This window comes from Schistocerca gregaria, chromosome 8, assembly GCF_023897955.1.
Source record: "Schistocerca gregaria isolate iqSchGreg1 chromosome 8, iqSchGreg1.2, whole genome shotgun sequence".
NCBI lineage: Eukaryota > Metazoa > Arthropoda > Insecta > Orthoptera > Acrididae > Schistocerca > Schistocerca gregaria.
The window spans coordinates 235,271,060-235,290,818 of record NC_064927.1 but is presented as its reverse complement, the minus strand read 5'-3'; positions in this window follow the sequence as shown (position 1 = coordinate 235,290,818).

Genomic DNA, 19,759 nt, shown 5'->3' with positions numbered 1-19,759 from the left:
ATATTTCCAGTCATCAACAGTCCAATGTTGGTGTTGAAGGCCCCAAGAGAGGCATGAAGCTTTGTGTCGTGAAGACATCAAGTGTAGATGAGTGGGCCTTCGGCTCAGAAAGCCCATATTGGTGATGTTCCGTTAAATGGTTCGCACGCTAACACTTGTTGATGGCCCAGCATTGATATCTGCAGCAATTTGCGAAAGGGTTGCACTTATGTAACGTTGAACGATTCTCTTCAGTCATCTTTGGTCCCGTACTGGCAGGATCTTTTTCGGTCGCAGCGATGTCGGAGATACCTGATATTTACGGTACACTTGTGAAACGGTCTTATCCGAAAATGCTTGCGTGCCTCAGTGATACAGGTAGCCGTAGTGTAGGTGCAACCACGATGGGTACTGACAAAGCCTGAAAACAAGGCGATACTGCTACCGTAATCCCCCCTGAGGGTATGCAGCTCTTTTGTATTGTTAAATGATGATGGTTTTCTCTTGGGTAAAATGTTACTGAAGTAAAATAGTTCCCCATTTGGATCTCTGGGCAGGAACTATTCGTGAGGAAGTCGTCATCAGGAGAAACAAAATTCTATGGATCAGAGTGTGGAGTGTTAAATCCATTCATCGGGCATGCAGGTTAGAAAATATAAATAGGAAATTGGATGTGTTCAAGTTAGAAATAGTGGGAATGACAGAAGTTCTGTGGCAGGAAGAACACAGGTGAATACAGTGTTGTGATTACAAAATCAAGTAGGGGTAATGCATGAATGGGTTAAAACAATGAATATGAAAATAGGTATGTGGATAAGCTACTATGAACATCATAGTGAACGCTTACTAGCCAAGACAGACACGAAGCCCACACCCACCACAATTTAAATGCCAACTAGCTCAGTAGATGACGAAAAGAACGAAGAAATGCATGATGGGATAAAACAAATTATTCATATAATTAACCTAGACGAAAATTTAGTTGTGAAGGGGGACTGGAATTTGATAGAAGCAAAAGGAAGAGAAGGAAAAACAGTAGGTGACTATGGACTGGGGGAAAGGAATGAAAGAGGAATTTTGAACAGAGCATAATTTATTCATCGCTAACACTTGGTTTTGAGAATCAAAATAAGGTTGTACATCTGGAGGAGACAGAGAGACATCAGAAGGTTTAAGGTTGTTTATGTAATGATAAGACAAATTTCGGAAACAGATTTTAAATTTTAAGACAATCCCAGGGGCGGATGTGGACTCTGACCACAATTCATAGGTTATGAAATGTAGATTTAAACTGAAGCAGTTGCAAAAAAAAAGTAGGAAATTAAGGAGATGGGATGTGGATAAGTTGAAAGAACCAGCGGTCGTGCTTCAGAGGGAACATTAGGCAATAGCTTACTAGAACAGGGGAAAGGAATACAGTAGCGGACGAATGGGTAGCTTCACGATATGAAATAGTGAAGGCAGCAGAGGATCAAATAGGTAAAATGTCAAGGCCTATTAGAAATCCTAGGATAACACAAGAGATACTGGATTTAACCCTTCTAATACCGAGTATTTTTTGTTACACTGAGTACCATTGGGGTCTTTCTTTCTTTCGACGAGCTGCTTTCCTAAGTCTATGAGAAATGCCCGTCTCTTGTAGTTGGTCCTTTCTGCCCAGTCTAGTGTAAGATGTAGCCATATGATAAATGCATTCAGTGCACTGATATCAATCATGTTGCAAAATAATACTATTGGCCACCTTCTGCTCATCCTCTTTGTAGTGTACGTTATAACCAGCTTGTCCATGGTATCTACTCCTGATTTTGTTTTATTATAATCCATAATAATTACTGGCTTGCATTCTTCACGATATTCCGCTTCCCTCCTTGAATGCATTGTACTGAGCAACTTTTCCCTTTTTCGGACAATATGAAACAATTGAACCATGCTCTTGGAATTCAATAATAGATGAATATTTGACTCGACCTTTGGCCTGAGTGAAAGCTTGTGGTAGTTCTCCTTTATTTTTTATAATTGTTCCCAAGAGTGTGAGACTGATTTTCAGAAGTTCTCTCGCCAAACTAAGGCTAGTGAAAAAATCGTCAGTTGTTAGACTTCTCCCACTGTTTTCTAAGCCTTTCACCATATCTAAAGCAACTTTCTTGCCTTGACCAACTTCATGAGATTCATTTTCTTGCCGATAAGTGTAAACTTGGAGATTGAGAACGTAAGACGTTGCACTATCACATACAGCCCACAATTTCAATCCACATTTTCCTGGTTTTGAAGGAATATATCGCCGAAATGGGCATCTACCACGAAATGCCACAAGTTGTTCATCATTTGTTACGTTGCTGTGAGGAACATATGCTTCTTGAAATGTGTGTACCCACATTTCAAACATTTCTCTAATGGGAGCCAGCTTGTCAGGAGCACGGTTGTGACGTCTCACATCTGCATCATCATATCGGATGCACCTTGAAATTTGCACAAAGTGATTTCTAGCCATTGCTTCACTAAAAATGGGTCTACCATCCTCTTTGTTCCACAGATGTATAACTGCTTCATTATGGGACTTGTAAGCACCTGCTAGGATCAAGACACCAACAAATCACTTCAGTTCCATTTACTACAGTAAACAAGACTACCCTCTTTGTTAGTCTACTTTAGAATTTCAACAACAATGTTTCTCCTAAGAAACAACTGAAAAGCTGATTCTATGGAGTCTACATTTTTCACTGCGAATTTTGTTGGACCTGGCTTTACTCGCATTATGTTCCATCTCTCTTCTCTTCCACAAGCTCTTCTCAACTCGTGTTTGTGCCGCATTTCTTCTTAGTTTTTAGGCCTACACAAAATAAAAAAAATAAAAAATACAAAGGGTATATCTTGGCGCTAGAACCTAATACACATTTACAAAAATACAATGTGTACTTACATATAACAGTCAGAAATATGTGTTACTTCCTGTTCAGGCAGGACACCTGCGCTGTCCAAATCTTCTTCTGAACTTCGGTCTGATTGAGGAATATCCTCTTCCAAGACGTCAGTTTCTCCATTGCTGCATGAGACATCAGAAACTATATCGCTGATATCACTACTTGATTCTCCAGATAGAGGATTATCCTGCAGTAATATTTCAAGCACTTCGTCTTCGGAAAAGTGACGAGACATTTTCCACTAAATGCAACACGCACAGTAGTAGTCTCCACTTGTATGGAACAAATAACTGTCAGCTTATAAAATATTGGCAACAATCACATGTTACAACAATATTTACAAGAACAAAACAAAGGAAACAGTTACGGATTCAATGCAGCATTATTGGGTAATAATATCGCAAGAGAGAAATGGGGTCGCATTTATTCCCAATGGTATTCAGTGGTTCTCTCTTGACTTTCTGCAAAACTAAATATTTTCAAAAAGTTATATTAATATATTACGAACCCATTACTTAATTCAGGAAAAGTCCGAATTTTTCATATTTTTTAGGAGTAGGAAATCACGTATATTTTACAGAAAATTACGGCCTGGGGTCATTATAGACCCGACGGTATTAGGAGGGTTAACTGATGAAATTAGAAAAAATAAAAAATGCAGCAAATGAAGCAGGCGAACGGGAACACAAACGTTTAAAAATTTAGATTGACAGGAAGTGATAAATGGCAAAGCAGGAATGGCTAGAGGACAAACGTAAGGATTTAGAAGCATATTTCGCTAGGAGAAAGATAGATACCATCCACCGGAAAATTAAAGAGGCGTTTGGGGGAAACGAGAAGCAGCTGTATGGATATGAAGAGCTAAGTTGGAAGATCAGTCTTAAGCAAAGAATGGAAATGTGTAAGGTGGAAGATTAATTTGAAGGCAGTATTATAGAAATGGAAGAGGAGATAGATGAAGATGAGATGTGAGATATGATGTGGTGAGGAGAATCTGGCAGAACATGGTTGAAACAAGGCCCCATGGATAGGTGATATTTCTTCAGAATTACTGATAGCCTTGGGAGAGCCAGCCATGACAGAACTCTTACATCTAGTGTGCAATACGTATGAGGCAGGCGAAATATCCTCAGATTTCAAAAGAAATGTAGCAATTCCAATTCCGAAGGAAACAGCTGCTGACAAATGTGAAAATCACTGAACTATCAGTTTAATAAGTCATGGTTGAAAAATACTAATACGAATTCCTTACAGAAGAACGGAAATATGGGTGGAAGGCGATCTCGGCGAAGGTCAGTATGGATTCCGGAGAAATGTAGGAACAAGCGAAGCATTACTGACCATACAACTTATCTTAGAAGACGGGGTAAGGAAAGACAAACCTAAGTTTGTAGACTTAAAGAAAGCTTTTGACAGTGTTGACTGGGACACTCTCTTTGACATTCTGAAGGTAGCAGGGGGTAAAATACTGGGAGCGAAGAGTTATTTACGCCTTTTACAGAAACCAGATGGCAGTTATAAGAGTCGAGGGACATGATAGGGAAGCAGGGAGTGAGACAGGGTTGAAACCTGTCTCCGGTGTTATTCAACCTGTACACCGAAAAAGCAGTAAAGGAAACCAAAGAAAAATCTTAAGTGGGAATTAAAGTTCAGGAGAAGGAATAAAAACCTTGCGGGCTGCCGATTGTGCAGTCCTAAGGGATCGACTGCACACCGACCAGCAGGGAATGGCAATTGAATCTCAATGAAGACAAGTGTAATGTGCTGCGAATACATAGAAAGAAAAATCCCTTATCATTTAGCTACAATATAGCAGGCCATCAACTGGAAGCAGTTAATTCCATAAATTATCTGGGAGTGCGCGTTAGGAGTGATTTAAAATGGAATGATCATATAAAGTTGATCGTCGGTAAAGCAGATGCTAGACTGAGATTCATTGGAAGAATCCTAAGGAAATGCAATCCGAAAACAAAGGAAGTAGGTTACAGTACGCTTGTTCGCCCACTACTTGAATACTGCTCAGCATTGTGGAATCCGTACCAGATAGGGTTGATAGGAGAGATAGAGAAGATCAAACGGAGAGCAGCGCGCTTCGTAACAGGCTCATTTAGTAATCGCGAAAGCGTTTCTGAGATGATAGATAAACTCCAGTGGAAGACTCTGCAGGAGAGACGCTCAGTAACTCGGTACGGGCTTTTGTTCAAGTTTCGAGAACATACCTTCACCGAGGAGTCAAGCAGTATATTGCTCCCTCCTACGTATATCCCGCCGGCCGCGGTGGTCTCGCGGTTCTAGGCGCGCAGTCCGGAACCGTGCCACTGCTACGGTCGCAGGTTCGAATCCTGCCTCGAGCATGGATGTGTGTGATGTCCATAGGTTAGTTAGGTTTAAGTAGTTCTAAGTTCTAGGGGACTGATGACCTCAGATGTTAAGTCCCAAGCGCCCAGAGCCACTTTTTAGAAGAGAAATTTGTTGACATCGAATATAGATTTAAGTGTAAGGAAGTCTTTTCTGGAGGTATTTGACTGGGGTGTAGCCATGAGTGTAAGTGAAACTTGGACGATAAATAGTTTAGACGCAAAGAGAATAGAAGCTTTCGAAATGTGGTTATATAAAAGAATATTGGAGATCAGATGGGTCGATGACGTAACTAAAGAGCAGGTACTGAATAGAAGTGGGGAGAAAAGAAATTTGTGGCAGAACTTGACCAAAAGAAGGGATCGGTTGGTAGGATACATTCTGAGATACTAAGAGGTCACCAGTTAAGTACTAGAGAGAATTGTGGGGGGTGGGGGGAAGGGGGGGCTGGGGAGGCCTGGTGGGCCTGGGGAGGGGGGGGGGGGGGAATGGTAGAGGGAGATCAAGAAACGAATACATTAAGTAGACCGAGAAGGATGTAGGTTGCAGTAGTTATTCGGAGATGAAGAAAATGGCTCTAAGCATTATGGGACTTAACGTATGAGGTCATCAGTCCCCTAGACTTAGAACTACTTAAACCTAATGAATCTAAGGACATCACACACATCCCTGCCCGAGGCAGGATTCGAACCTGCGACCGTAGCAGCAGCGCAGTTCCGGACTGAAGCGCCTACAACCACTCGGCCACAGCGGCCGGCGGAGATGAAGTGGCTGGCACAAGATAGAGTGGCATGGAGAGCTGCATCAAACCAGTCTTCGAACTGAAAACCACCACAACAACAACCAGTGTCAGCTGCTCTTACAGTTCTTAGTAAAAGTCAACAGTCTCTAATAGCTTGGTGGCTTGATGGCTGCTGGTGACACACTCCCAAGCACAAAGTGGCAAGATGGCCCCATCTTATTCCAAACCTTAGAATTTATTTCTGAACTGTCTCTGGCACAGTGTTTCCAGAACGCGGGACTCCTGCTCTGATCAATTTTTTAAGGGTCTGCATACCCTGTCGCTGTTAGCTTGTGGGAAAAGTCGCGACGCGCACCTGGCACTGGTGGATACTCCACGATAAAAACAGCCTCTTATTGATCAATAGCCTACCGTCACGAAGGACACAACAACTATTCCCGGCGAGAAAGTGCAAACGGCGCTTGATGGCGGCCTCCGCTCACACACAATACACTGGGCATAGCAGCTTCCTACGTAGCGTCTCGCCTGCCTTGGCAGTGGCCCCTCGCGACTAATGGCCCGATCACCTCGGTTGCGAGGCTTCTCTCAACAAGCACTTAGTTGGACTCGCAGCTACTCATTTAAATCATCCACCGGAAGAAGAAATTACATTGAGGTGACAAAAGTCATGTATAGCGACATGCGTATATACAGCCGGCCGCGGTGGTCTCGCGGTTCTAGGCGCGCAATCCGGAACCGTGCGCCTGCTACGGTCGCAGGTTCGAATCCTGCCTCGGGCATGGATGTGTGTGATGTTCTTAGGTTAGTTAGGTTTAAGTAGTTCTAAGTTTTAGGGGACTGATGACCACAGCAGTTGAGTCCCATACTGCTCAGTGCCATTTGAACCATGCGTATATACAGTTGGCGGAAGCACCGCGGACGGAAGAAGTAAAATGGCAGGGCATTGGTGGAGTTGCCATTTACATTCAGGTAATTCATGTGGAAAGGTTTCCGACGCCATTGCGGTCGCACAACGGGAATCAACAGACTGAACGCGGAATGGTAGTCGGAGCTAGACGCGTGGGACATTCATTTTCAGAAATCCTTAGGCAATTCACTATTCTGAAATCCACAGTGTCAAGAGTGTGCCAAGAACACCACATTTTAGGCATTACAATAGCCGACGGTCTCCACTTAACGAACGAGATCAGCGGCGTTCTCATAGAGGTGTCAGCACTAATAGACAAGCAATTGCAACCGCAGAATGAGTGTCGGACGTACTACGAAAGTGTCCGTTAGGACAGTGCAGCGAAATTTGGCGTTGATGGTATATGGCAGCAGTCGACCGACGCGTGTGCCTTTGGTAACAGCACGACATCGCCTTTAGTGCCTCTCCTGGGCTCGTGAAGACATCGGTTGGACTCTAGACGCCAGGAAAACCTCGGCTCGGAGTCCCGATTTCAGTTGGTAAGAGCTGATGGTAAGGTTCGGGTGTGGCGCAGTCTGGCACTGTGCAGGCTGCTGGTGGATCAACAATAAAAATTATTCGTAAACGTGTTCGACTGGATGTGAAATATCATGATGATTTGTCTACAGAAATGGTTGAAAGTAACAAGAGTACGAAGAAGACGAAACAAAAAACTTATATGGGGAAGGCGCCACATTACGGGGACAGAAATTCTAGATTAGATTACATGAGGTATACTTTTTTCCCACAGATCCATAATGAGGAGAAGCTCAAGGATATAGAACATGTAATAAAGCAAGGATGCATAACATACATTTACAAAGAAACAGATGCGCTAATGTAACTTCCACAGATCCAAAGTGAAATGGTCTTCATCGATGTCGAATAAGTGAAAAAAATTTAATAAATTTTCAATTAAAAAGTAATAGAAAACTTGTCGCAAAATATATAAATGCAAAGTGCACTGAAATTAACAGATAATTCGTAGGGAATTGTAGACATGTATCATCGAAAATGAAAATATGTTTACAACACGGGTTTGTATCGATCATACTACAGCGCTGAAGATGTACAGAAGTTAGATTCTACGTAATACATCTTTTCTTTTATTAATAATACATACACATCAGTCGGTTCTACCAAGAAATTAGTCAATGGACCAGCAGGAGTTGGCGTTTAGGCTTCTCATAAACTGAGCTTTGTTAGTAACGAAACTATTTACGGCTACTGGCAAGATATCGAAAATGTGCGTTCTTGAACGACAGATACCTCACTGGAGCACGTAAATAACTTTAAATCTTTGTGTGGTGTAGGGATGGGGGTTCGTACCGATACAGAATGGGCACCGGCATACGAAATATCCACTTCGACCATTAAAAAAAAATCTTTTCAGTTTTATGGTGGGTACAGGAACACATGCGATAATCCAATAACTTCATAATTGAAGACATGATGTCCACATTGTGCCGTGACCATTTCCAATTAATAGAAACACAAACATCGTTTAGGTCACTTTTTAATTTTATTTGGTAATCATTTTCGGCAATTATGCGCCATTCTTATATCTGTTAATTACGAATTACAGCAAAGAGTAGGTCGTCAGTTGGCAAAGATTCGCTTAAAGTTTTACTCACTGCTGAAAATCAGTACCATTATTCCTCTTTATTTTCTATACACCGTATTTATTGTCATCCAATAGAACTGTAATGCAATAAATATAGTTGTTCCGATATAAGAATTAAAAATGGGATAAATAGTACAGGGTGTTTATAAGTGAATATCGAGGTTTTCACACTTTATAATATTTATTAAATTAAAATTACAGTTATAAATGATATGTCAAATGAAAGAGCAACTCAAACAGTTTTACCAGGAACCTTATAACTGAATTATTCTCGGGTTATCAGCCGAGTGGCGCCGTCGTCTTGTCGCAACGTTTCAATGAGTTTCGTTCCCATCATCTTCGGCTGATAACCCGAGAAGAATTCATCAGTGGAGTACGCCTAGAAAGACTAAAATCGCATATACCTTATAAATGTTCAATGTGAGCACCATTTGTCACACGGCACACATCAAATTTATAGCCAAGCGCTGGAGAGACCGCAAGGGGCCCAATGACAGGGCTTGCTTTGCATGGCCCCCACGTTCACCCGACCTAACGCCATGCGAGTTTTTCCTTTGGGAATTCAACAAGGATCGTGTGTACGTGCCTCCGCTACCAGCAGACCTCCCTGAATTAAGAAACCGGATTGAAGCAGCTGTTGCTACAATAACTAAGGGCACACTCATCAACGTTTGGGAAGAACTCAGCTATAGACTTGATGTGTGCCGTGTGACAAATGGTGCTCACACTGAACATTTATAAGGCTGTTGGTAAAACTGTTTGAGTTGATCTTTCATTTGACATGTCATTTATAACTATAAATTTAATATAATAAATATTATAAAGAGTTTAAAGGCCGATATTCATTTATAAACACTCTGTATTTATTAATTTCTTGCTTTACGGTTCCACAGCTACTATAAATTTTTTTAATGACTTCGTATTCGCTCCTACCCTATGCTGTTTTTATTTCTGGAGAAATTGTAGTAATGAAGCGGAAACAGTAACAGCTAAAAGTGAATATGACCTCATTTAAGGAAAGCAGCACGTATTTTCCGCCATCGAATTGTTAACACCTAACCTCTTCAATCACTATGAAAACTACAAGCTCATTTTCATTATCCCTTCAAAAAAAAAATGCTGTGTCAGGCGAATAACGTCACATTGTACACCGTTTCAGAAATTGCGTCTACAATTTCCTCGGACAGTACACGTGAAATTATGAATGCAACGGATGCGCCACAAGTTAGTGCAGCCAGCTAATTTGGACTCATCGGAAGGTTTTTACTTTTCATTGGCGCTGTTGACACTTAGCCACGCCAGTGTGCAGGGTCTAACGAATGCGGCGGATGTGCCCTGTCCAGAAGAGCGTGACACTCTCTCACCTGACTGTGGCATCCACTCTGAGTCATACACCACAGGAAAATTCTAGTCCCTCAGTGACAGAATATGAAGGATAAAATGCGATGGATCTCGTTTTTTGCCTTACTGGAAATTTATTTGGCAGGCCAGAAATACGAAAAAGAACGTAGGTAATATCGACATTCTGATAAGTAGAAATACTTAACAGATGCGTTAGATTTGGAGAGCTTTGTTATAGATTACCGAGTTCAGAGCCAAGTAATGAAATAATGTAATCGTATATCTTGTGTTAAAGCCGCTTTCAAATTACTTGTTTGTTTTATTATCTACGAAGCACTTTGGCTACAGTCACTGCTCTGATAAACTGTGACACCGCTGATTATTCAGAACGAGGAAACATCTAGCCGTGGCGTGACGAACGCCGGCAGGAGGAAGGTACTCAAACCGGTTTCTTTTATACGTTTGAAGTGTGGCCACTTCTACACAAGTGCCATTCTGAGGCTATTTTATTCACACTGAGAAAACAGTTGAAGTTCTTCTTTTACGTTTCTTTTTTCTATTATGCTGTTTCCCTTATTTTGCAGCAGACACCAATAGTGATGTTTTGTGTCTTTAGCCGGTGTCAACTTCTGCTGCTGCAGCTTTGTAGTGTTTCAGATATGGTATATACTTACAAAAATGGCTCTGACCACTATGGGACTTAACATCTGAGGTCATCAGTCCCCTAGACTTAGAACTACTTAAACCTAACTAACCTAAGGACATCACACACATCTATGCTCAAGGCAGGGTTCGAACCTGCGACCGTAACAGTCGCGCGGTTCCGGACTGAAGCTCCTAGAACCGCTCGGCCACAGCGGCCGGCTATATACTTACAGACATGCTGGTAAGCCAGAAGAAAAAAATAAAAAAAATAAAGCAGGCTGGTCAGAAACAGACTGAAAAACTTGTAAGTGTGTTGCAGGGGAGGCTGTACTAAGAAATAACTGTTAAGAAACAAATTCGATACGTTGCGCGTTTTTCCGAGTGATCCGGCACTGGAGTCAGACAATCAGGTCGATGCGCCCGCAAATTAAAGCACTTGCACGCACCACAATGTAATGATCCGAATGGGACGGAAAATTGGTAGACGTGATGTACAAGTATGGAAAAACAAAGGACTTCAATTTCAGAAAAATTGGATGATTTATTCAAGAGAAAGAGCTTCACAAACTCCGCAAGTCAATAAGGCGTTCGTCTAACTAATGTTACTTATAATCCGTCTTGATTCCAAAATTTTCTATTCATATGACCAGTTTCGGTTCACTCAGAACCAACTTCAGATCTGATATTTCAGTTACAGGAGTAACCCGTCCAAATCCAGCAACTTTCACACGCTGCGTCACATCCTGTAACTGAAATATCAGATCTGAAGATGGTTCTGAATGAACCGAAACCGGTCATATGAATAGAAAATTTTGCAACCAAGACGGATTATAAGTAACATTATACAATCACTGATTGCTGCCATCTCATCAGACGTTATGTCTGTTTTTGCAAAGTTGGTCTAACACTTTCCCTCATGCAAGCAGTTATTCGGCTTGGTATTTATTGACAGGGTTGCTGGGTATCCTTGTGAAGGGCATCGTGCCTAATTCTATCCATCTGCCGCGTTAGATCGCCAAAATCCCGAGCCGGTGGGAAGGCTCCCCCCACAATGCTCCAAACGTTGTAAATTCGGGAAAGATCTGCTGATCTTGCTGGCCGAGGCAGGGCTTGGCGACCACGGAGACAAGCAGCAGTAACTCTCGCCGTGTGTGGGCGGGCGTTATCTTGCTGAAAAGTGACTGCGGGATGACTGGCCATGAAGGGCAAGAAAACAGGGCGTAGAATATCGACGACTACCGCTGTATTGTAAGGATACCGCGTATGACAACCAAAATGGGCCTGCCGTGAAATGAAATGCCAACCACCACCCTTGGTAGGCCGCTGTTCGCGGCATCTCCATACACGCCGTCGTCTTGGCATCTCATTGATTTTTTTAAAAATCTTTATTACAAATTTATAATAATTATACAATCTTAACCCACTTCCTTAAATGGTTATTGGGTTCTAATTTTATCTAACATTAATTGCAGCTAGATACAAGTTTAATTAATTAGTGAGCTACAGCTATAAGTAGATAAAAATGGGCAACTAATTTATTTATTATTATTAATGTCAACTTTAATGACCTACGCTTAACGAAACTCTACCGCCTGCAGCGTCACAGTTGTGTCAGTAGTTTATAACCCCACTTTTTAGAGCCCTGCTCATCGACCTAATCCCGATGAGCGTGCTCGTGACACGGGGATGGCCAAGGATGTTATTCGCTGCAGGTTCCTAAATAGCTAATTTCCTAATCTAAGTCCTACTAACTAGTTCTAATCTAAGTCAAGTCCGGTGCTTTGTCCTGTATTGGTGGTGTCGTACCCTACTCCCCCTAGTCCTGTTCGTGGAAGATTCCAGTCTATGAGGAAAGTCGGCCTGTCCACGCACAGGCGGTACGGGAATAGGGCGCTAGATTCAGTGTTTGGTGTTTCTCAAATTGTTAATTTGGTTTATGTCCCTCAAGTATTCTTTTAACACTTTTCTTCCTCCAATTAGTTAAGAGTTTGAAAAGTGTCTTCATGTCTAAGTAAGTGGTACGTGTCATGGTCAGGTAATTGGTCACGTAATGTGGATTCTACATCACTGAAAAGAGGGCACTCGTAGACCACATGATCGGGAGTACCCGCTGATACACTACATACACACGCGGGTGTGGCCTTTTTCCAAAACCGACATAAGTATGTCGGGTATGGTCCATGACCAGTGAGAAAATGGATCAGTCCTCGGGTACGTTCAAAGTATCTCATGCCCGAGTCGTTCCATGATGTTAGGAAGAAGTTCAAATGTTCTGCGACCTGTTTCTTCTGCATCCGATAATTCTTGCCACAATTGCTCGCCTCTTCGCCTTATCTCGCCCTTATCCTCAACCCGAATGCCTAATATCTCTTCTAACTTCGCAGTATTCTCTTTTTTAGCCCAGAACCACGCAGCCTGTTCTGGAATTTTGATGTCCAGGGGGCAGAGTCCCATTATGACTAATAGGGCTCCCCCCAGGGATGATCTGTAGGCCCCCATAGATCTCAGTATCATGTTTCTCTGAACCCTTTTCACTGTCATGGCGGGCAAAACCCTCGTGAGGCTGTGTGCCCAGACTCCTGAGCCGTAACCCACTATTGATGTTAGGATACTGTTGTCATATAGTTTTATGAGATGAGGGGAATATGAAATCTTTTATGTCCGATGGAGATGAGATTGTTTAGTGTTTGGAGGGCTTTTTGGGCTACGGTGCAATGTGTTTCCCGAAGTTCCACCTTTCGTCAATGATGATTCCCAAGTACCGTGTCTCACGTCGCTGAAGAACTGGTGAGCCCTTGATTCTTACAGTTGGGTTTCTAATTAAATGTCGTTTTAATAATAGGTATGACTTACTTGGTGATATTTTCATTTTGGTGTTTTGGGACCATAGTTGCAATTTATTCATGGCACTTTCTATTTTGGGCTCTATGTCCTCACGTCTACGGCCGCCAACCAATGGGAGGAGGCCATCTGCGTAGGCTATCACCTCTAGCACTTCTTCACTTTGTTGTGAAGTATCCAGTAGCGGCTCCATGTGGATGTACCAAAACAGGGGTCCTAATACGGAATCCTGGAGGCATCCCTTTGTTATTGATTTTCCAACTCTCCCGCTAGGGGATGATAGCCAGACCTCCCGATTCTCGCAATAGCCCCTTAGGCAGCCATATAGCGGCCCTTGATACTCTTTCTCCCGCAAGCAGGCTAACAGCGAAGGCCACCACAGGTTGTCGAAGGCGCCACTGATGTCTACCATGATGCCAACTATGTACTTATGCAGGACAGAGCCATAGATCTCAGCCGCCAGGGCGATTGCATCAGATGCCGATCGCCCAGGCCTCAAGCCGAACTGCCTGCTCCTCATCCCACATAGCACTCGGTGTAAAGCCAGTCTGTCAGCCAGTAGTTTTTCTAATATCTTGCCAAGTATGTCCAGTAAACATTTGGGTCTATATGATTTTGTTTCTGTAGGGCCTTTATCGGGTCCTCACAGGGAGCACGGGAAGTATGGTTCTATCTTCTCAGGTAACGGAGTACAAGAGGGTGCAGGCTGGATATTCGACATCCTGCAGTGTCAGGCGCCTCGTAATGCGCAAACAAGCAGTTACTTTTCGGCAACTGTTAACTGCTCCCAACGCTCCCTTACCGCATCTTACTCATCTTTTTGGAACATTATGGGTAGGGCCATCTAACCCGCTCGGGATTTTTATGCTCATTTGCGCCAGTTGGTCAGAATTTGGAACGATTTCCCTCAGGAGAACACCCAACAACTTTATAGAGGAATACTAAGCAGAGTAACTTGTTGCATAAGGGCCAGAGGTCGACCAACGCATTTTTGACTTGCACAATTTATGAAGCTCTTTCTCTTGAATAAATCATCCAGTTTTTCTGAATGTGATCATTTGTGTAGCTGTACACTTACATCTCATCTACCGATTTTTTCCCTGTTCCGATCTTTGGATCTGTGATATTCGTAAATTTAGTGTCATCGTTACATGAACACTGTAGTTATGACGGGACCTGTTAAGAATATATAGATTATTTTTACGGTTATATAATAGTGAGTGATGTAAGTATTTCTACACAAAGGGCTTTCTGTTGCTATAGTAGTGCGCATGTAAGAAGGCGAATTTACCATGAGTTGCTCCACCCAGTAGCATCATTCTCCCGTTTCTGTGTTAAGCATGAGATTTGAGGTGCGTGTAGAACATTTAGTAACGGTTTTCATGTTGGTTTAAGTGTTTTAAGGCCATGCCGTTGTAGTGATGATCATGGGTGGCGTATACCAAACACGACTCCAGTATTACGTAAAAAAGCGACAGTGACGTCACATAATTTTTGTTTTCTGGAAAGTCAGAAGCAGAGGAAGAGCCCAATGCCACACTTTCCCCTGCGTTGCCAGTTACCAAAATAGGTAATGACTGGCGCATGTGGTGTGACAGAGACATGGAGCTCACCGACGTCCTCTCTCTCTCTCTCTCTCTCTCTCTCTCTCTCTCTCTCCTCTCCACCCTCTCTCTCTCTCTCTCTCTCTCTCTCTCTCTGTGCACAGAACGTACAGTACAACTGCCTCCTTACGTGCACCAATGCACATGACTACAGTGTTCATCTCAAATCAGCACACACTCCGCTGTATAGGGGACATTCATTATGAAAACTGTAGTGTTGGTTGCCGGCCGCTGTGGCCGAACGGTTCTAGGTCTCTTCAGCCCGGAACCGTGCTGCTGCTTCGGTCGCAGGTTCGAATCCTGCCTCGGGCATGGATGTGAGTGATGTCCTTAGGTTAATTAGGTTTAGGTAGTTCTAAGTCTAGGGGACTGATGACCTCAGATGTTAAGTCCCATAGTGCTTAGAGCCATTTGAACCATTTTTAGTGTTGGTTGCACAGAATAGAGGCACGGATAGCTTACAGTTTATAGCACAGTTCTCGTCTGCTGCACTGGTTTGTTTACACATATTACGAAAACATAAACGTAACGAATAACTTTATACTACAACATTAAATTTCCTTCCTATTCTCAGATATGACTATACTCAAGATGACAGCTTCCTGTAGGTTTCAGAGGCGAAGTATTTTCTATAACTGCTGGATTTAGTCTTTTAGGAGGTAAAAGTAATAGCAAACCTTCCAACAAACCTAGCATTCAGTTTTTCATTTACTATATTTTAAGAAAATTTTACTTTTGGTGTGACATAATTTAAAGTAGTGGTGTCCAGCATGCAGTTTGCATTTGTCTATTTTTGGGCCTATAGTACTGTCGATTTTGAGTGGTTGAGTCTGAAAGCATGCATAAGTGAGTTCTTTGTAGCGTATTTGGAAAGTTCTCTATTCCTATTTAAAAGTCGCCGAAATTGCGTTGTAAACCGTACACATTACCACGTTCAGTTATTGGGGTGCTTTTCTTAATGTTTGAGATAAATGATGATCGAATTTCTTGTTTGATGAGATCGGTGTTACATTAAGTAAGCCTAACGCCTGACAATGGGAGATATTCTTCCTGGGCGGCGACAGGGTAAAATATTCAACCAAATGCTACTTGATATTACTGCACTGTGTGTACTCATTTGTACATAATGTTCGTTAAAGTTGTGTGATATTTCGTGCAAGTAACGTTATTGTTATTTTCTATTTGTCGTGGAGCGCGCGTATCTTCGTGCTATTCTGGTGTAGTAAACAAAACGTCAAGAGAATGTTCATGAAACGAATACCAGGAGTGGTAAAAACAGCGCCATCCTGACTTACATATGAATTCATGAAAGAATGTTATTTTATAGACATCAGTTTACAAAACTGGCTGCCTTCGACGCGACCATATCAGGAACCGATTAACATCTTGGACCAGAAGGAGACATATCTGGGTTCCACAGTACACCAGTCATGCTGCATGCTGAAGCAGAGAATATACGAACCAGAGAAAGGTAACAACAATACTGACAACACACGGGGTTCATCATAAAGTATGTACTAACGACAAATTCCATGAAACGTCAGAAGAGAGTAAATGTGTGCTACATGGTCAAGAATATAAATATTCAAAAGAATCTCAGTTTTTAATATACCACTTTTTAAAATTAAAAAGTATCAAATAATTTCTCCTACTCTCTTTCAGACGTCCTAACCCCATGCAGTGACGTGTATTTTTAGTAGTTACGAAAATACTTGGAACGTGGGTCGCATTTGATATACAACAGTTGGGACGTGAACTATTTATGCATCATTTATGTATTGCATGAGGCCCATGTTTTTCGTTTTAAATATTACAAGTATTTTCATAGCTATTAAAAATTCACACTCATAAATTATCATGGCTACTTGAATGGGGTTAATAATCCGTATAGGGCTAGGAGAAATTATTTTATACCTCTTGGTCCAATTGAAAACCAGGGAATATTAAAAATTATTTTATTTAAGTAATTATTTTCTGCTTCTTAGTCTTGTGTGTCTTGTCAGTTGATTTCAGACATTCTTATGAGATTACAATTTCAGGTTAATCTCGGAGTCAAGCAATATATTGCATCTTCCTACCTATATCTCGCGAAAATACCGTGAAGGTAAAATTTAGAGAGGTTCAAAGCTCTCATGAAGGCTTACCAGCAATCACTCGCGACAGGAACAGAGGAAGGGAGAAATGAGACTGGTACACATAGTACCCTCCGAAACATGCCACGCGAGAAAGCGAATTAATACTGCATTTTCGGCCAATTCTGAGCCCTGTTGTAATTTTCAGGTCTCTAGCTCATTGAGAAGTTAGTTTAAAACCAGTTCCAAAACATTTACCGAACAGAAAAAGTGCCAGGCAAAAAAAGACTTACCAAAAACGTGATAAATTAACACGCTTTAAGGTGTTCGAAGAGAACTAAAACTATAACAGACTATAGCAAAAATTCAAATTTTTATAAACTTCTGTATTATTAAACTTCCTGGCAGATTAAAACTGTGTGCCCGACCGAGACTCGAACTCGGGACCTTTGCCTTTCGCGGGCAAGTGCTCTACCATCTGAGCTACCGAAGCACGACTCACGCCCGGTACTCACAGCTTTACTTCTGCCAGTATCCGTCACCTACCTTCCAAACTTTACAGAAGTTCTCCTGCGAACCTTGCAGAACTAGCACTCCTGAAAGAAAGGATATTGCGGAGACATGGCTTAGCCACAGCCTGGGCACACAGTTTTAATCTGCCAGGAAGTTTCATATCAGCGCACACTCCGCTGCAGAGTGAAAATCTCATTCTGTATTATTGTTCAATTCATGCGCACTTTTCTCATTTGTGCTCCATTCTAGCAGCGTCCTATGCTGCGTCGTCCATCGTTGAGAACTGTACGACGGCCTTCGTTTAAGGGACTTTCTAAGCACTTTTGTCGCAAAGATCTATGCAAGCTATTAACAATAATGAAAATTATATAAACCCTTATTAGAAAAACTACCACTGTAGGATCCGACAGTATTGATAGCATTGACATGCTACTAGTTAAGTTGTGGCTTATTTATACAAAATATTGTAGCTAAATTCATTATTGTTGCAGGTGATCTGACAGAATTCTCACAACAGAAGAACAAACGGCTCTTGCGTGTGCCCGTTTCCATGGGATGACATACAAACAGGTGTGGCTAGATTTCAACCATAAATCTTGAAAATTTGGGCCCAAAAAGTTGGGAATCAGAAACTATGCTAACAAACTGAAACTTAGTGGTAACTTTGAGGATGAAGAACGTTGCGGTAACTGCCCATAACTCAAGAAGCAGTGTTATGTATAGCGGATGCAGTCCCATGAAGCCCCTAAACATCTAATGAGAGACGTAGTAGGGAGCTGCACTATGTGTTCAAAAGTATCCGGACACCCCCAAAAACATACTTTTGCATACTTGGTACATTATGCTGTCACCTGCTGCCAGGTACTCCAATTCAGCGGCCTCAGTAATCATTCTACGTCGTGAGAGAGCAGAATGCGGCGTTCCGTGGAACTCACGGACTTCGAACCTGGTCAGGTGATTGGGTGTCACTTGTGTCGTACGTTTGTACGCGATATTTCTACACTCCAAAACATCCCTAGGTCCACTGTTTCCGATGTGATACCGAAGTGGAAACGTGAAAGGACACGCACAGCACAAAGGCGTACAGGCCGACCTCGTCTGTTGATTGACAGAGACCGCCGACAGTTGAAGAGCGTCGTAATGTGTCAGAGGTAGACATCTATCTAGACCATCACACAGGAATTCCAAACTGCATCGGGATCCACTGCAAGTACTATGACAGTTAGGCTGGATGTGAGAAAACTTGGATCTCATGGTCGAGTGGCTGCTCGACCATGCCTCGCTTGGCGTAAGGAGCGTAAACATTGGACGATTGAGCAGTAGAAAAACATTGTGTAGAGTGACGAATCACGGTACGTAATATGGCGATCCGATTGCACCGTGCAGTTACGACGAGTGCCCGGTGAACGTCTTCTGCCAGCGTGTAGTGCCAACACTAAAATTCGGAGGCGGTGATGTTATGGTGTGGTCGTGCTTTCCTTGGAGGGGGCTTGCACTCCTTGTTGTTTTGCGCGGCATTATCACAGCACAGGCCAGCATTGATGTTTCAAGCACCTTCTTGCTTCCCATTGTTGAAGAGCAATTCGGGGATGGCGATTGCATGTTTCATAATGCACGGCCGGCGGAGGAATGGTTACACGATAATAACTTCCCTGTAGCGGACTGGCCTGCGAGGGTGGAAGCTGTCATCGAGGCTAAGGGTGGGCCAACACCATACTGAATTCCAGCATTGGAGGGCGCCACGAACTTGTAAGTCATTTTAGCCAGGTGTCCGGATACTTTTGATCACACCGTTTATGTCTTGTGCAATCGACAGCCTGAAAACCCCTGCCGTCACAATTTAGGAAATTTGCTGATCACGTCCAGATTCTGCATAAGCCTGAAGTTGAGGGTTGTGCAGTTATGATCCACTACAGGCTGTGGAAAATGAGAATTAGTGATGAAGGAACATTCCATACTTTTGAGCGTGTGAGCAGACGTAATTGCAGATTCTGGGCAAACGAACAACCAAAGGAACTGCAAGAGTGCCAACGAGACACCCCCAACGTGAATGCGTGGTTAAGGTGCAAAACCCCGCGTGTGTTTCAAATCGTTACCTTGGCCCAGAACATTAATTAAGAGCTAGACACACCTTTAATATCTAAGCTGAATTACTGTGCAGAAACAGATTACC